At 30.8% G+C, this 2,987-nt stretch overlaps 1 pseudogene; it reads left to right on the plus strand.

The window, feature by feature from the left end:
- Positions 1–431: 431 nt before the first annotated feature.
- On the plus strand, positions 432–1,977 carry LOC142319956 (uncharacterized; annotated as a pseudogene).
- Positions 1,978–2,987: the final 1,010 nt, after the last annotated feature.

A 2,987-nucleotide genomic window follows, 5' to 3' on the forward strand; every position in this document is an offset into this window, starting at 1 on the left:
ATCAGAATTTTGTGTTACATTATCTGTCTACAGTAGCTGTGTTCACTATCTATAAATTTTTAATAAATAATACATTTTATAATGCAATTAAATAAATAACACAAAAAACATTAATTTCAGTTTGCTATTAATTTGTAATCAGAAAAATTGCAAATCAACTTATATCAAAATCATCTTTTTATATTTATAAATCTTTTGTATATAAATAGTAAATTTATAATTAAATGAGTAAATTTATAGTTTTATTTATAAATAGTTTATATTATCTTTCTTTATGTTTTTAAGAACGTGTATACTAATATTCATCAATTTATCTTCAGTAGTTTTTGCTGGGCATTAATTATCAGTCAGGACATCTTGTTTTATATACATTAAGATGCGAGTAACCGAGTACAATTCAGAATCACTGGAGAGTCTTAAGGTCTGGTATTATGTTCATCTTCTATAATACCCAGCCAACTACTGGACAAAAACACAACTTCTTCAATGCTTTAAATGGTAAGTTTTTAACCAACACCAATTCGTCTCGATGAGACGAATAAAAAAAATTAAAGCTTGAATACTCTATGTTTTGATAGTAACTTCAGGTTTAAAAAATCATCCAATTAAAAGAAAAATCAGTGAGAAGAAAAGTTTTAAAGATTATAAAAGTTTTTCGTGTTTGATCGAGCGCATGGGAGAAACAAAAATGTTTCAGGAAACTGCATTAAAATCATTTAAAAGCTTAAGACTTTAGCTTTAATTTTTTTTTTGTATGTCTACAATTTTTACAAACTGAAATATTCCACTTTAAAGAGAAAAGACCACATTTGTCTTTAATGCTGCATATCTTCTGATCTAAGCAACGTATTGATACAAATAAATATGGAAATTAAAGGGTTTTAATACCTTCATAGAAGGTTTGAAATATTCACCCAGTCATTGTTTCAGATAAACATGCTATTTTATTTGTAAGCACTAGTAATGGAAATTAATGGATGTGATACAAAAGACCTAATAATAAATCGCACTTCTTATCAACATCTTAGGATAAAATTTAGAGAAGCGGGACACAAAGAAATTCAGCACAAATTTAGTCTAAACAACTGTTAAGAGTTAGTGTTGCATTGAGATGGAAAGCTGCTTCCAGGTGTTGAAAAGGTTGATAGACTGGTAATAATAGTAACTTTTCAAGGCAAGGAGCAATTGTTGGGAGTCCCTGAAATGTAAACATCTTCAGGATAGGAGCAAGCCATGCCTATTTACCAAGGAGTGAAGAAGTGGGGTATAACCAATAAAATTTAGGCACTTTTTTGTGATATAACAACAAGCAACACAGGTCGAGTAAATGGTGCCTGTACAAACCTAGAAAAATTGTTCAATCATGACTTGTACCTCCCTTGCCGTCATCACATTTTTGAGTTAGTTTTGAGGAACTGTTTCGACTCACTTAAGACTGCAACTTCCAGTCCAGACATGGCACTTTTCAAAAGATTTTGAGAAACCTGGATGAAACTCAACAAGAATGTTTACCTAACTGGCAACAACGAATTACCTGATAATGTCAGTTGTACCATTCTTGGATTTCTTGAACACCATCTTTCTATGCAGAAACACCAGTGAGATGATTACAGAAAATTGTTGGAGTTAATGATGATGATCTTTCTTGATGGCACTCTGAAGAACAGGATATTGTTTAATATACCAGGAGGTATAAGTCATGCTAATTGGATGTCAAAGGCATTCAAGATATACCTGTTTCAAAATAAATTTCAATTATCACACAGGGAGAAGAATTCTTTAAGAAGAATACATATTTTTCTTGCTCCAGTTTACATTAGAGCCTGGTTTCTTTCACCAGAAGCAATTAAAGCATCTTATCATGATTTCCTACTCATGTGTCAATTTATAAATTATCAGGATATTGATCCAAAAATCAGTAAGGCTACTGCAAAAAGTTTTCCAACCACCTCTGGTATTTGGTTGCTGAAACTGTGAATCTATCTTTATTTGATGACTATATACCAACACTGGTTAAGGCAAGCAAATATGGCTCAAATTATGCTGGAAGCAGATAATGATAAAGAAGGGGAAGAAGAAAAAAATACCTGCAGAGTTACATATTGCACCAAAATGATTTTTCTTCCTGTAAAAACATCAAGTTTTTGATTTTTTTAACACCCAGTACAAAAAATTTCTTCACACGATTTTTCTATCTGCCCCGATTTCCTCAATGTAGATCCCTCAACATGGAAGGATGATCCTGATTATGAAAGTGGAACTGAAAAACTTGAGTCAATAGTTGTAAAATTAACTTTTGGAAATTTTAATCAGAATGTTTTTTTTTTAAATTGTTGGAGTTGTTGGATGTGTCCACATAAATTTCTCTAAGAAGAAAGAAATTGGTCGAGATAGGGACAAGTACATCGCTTTTGAGTGGAATTAATCATTTTGTATACTATGTTCAAACTTGAAGGCGTTTGAGAGTTGCCTAGCAGTTGTCCGATTGAACTAGTTTTGCACAGCCAGTTTTATGTTGACTGGAACAGGATTCGGAGGGGTGGGAGCAGCACAATTCTAATTTTACAGCTAAGGACCACCCTAAAATTATATATATATATATATATATATATATATATATATATATACGTATATATAATTTTGTATATATATATGTGTGTGTGTGTGTGTGTGTATATACACAAACAAACTTATTTACTTAGTTTTTTATGGTAATTTTTTCACTGAATCAATTTTTTATACTTGCTTGGTTTGCTTTGTATTTAGATTTTTATTACTACAAAATTAAGTGATTGATTTTTTTTTTGTAGAACTTTTAATTAGCAATACAAACATTACCTATTTTAAAATATTCTCACTTGCTTCAATATCCAGGATGTAACTGTAAAATTACATTCTAGGTGTTAGGGTATCATAAGGTTTAAAAATGCAGTAAAGACCCAGAATCCCATAAATTAAGTAAAAGCATTTTTAATGGCTATCACAGA

The sequence above is a fragment of the Lycorma delicatula genome, chromosome 2 (assembly GCF_047948215.1).
Source record: "Lycorma delicatula isolate Av1 chromosome 2, ASM4794821v1, whole genome shotgun sequence".
In the NCBI taxonomy this organism is placed as follows: Eukaryota; Metazoa; Arthropoda; class Insecta; order Hemiptera; family Fulgoridae; genus Lycorma; species Lycorma delicatula.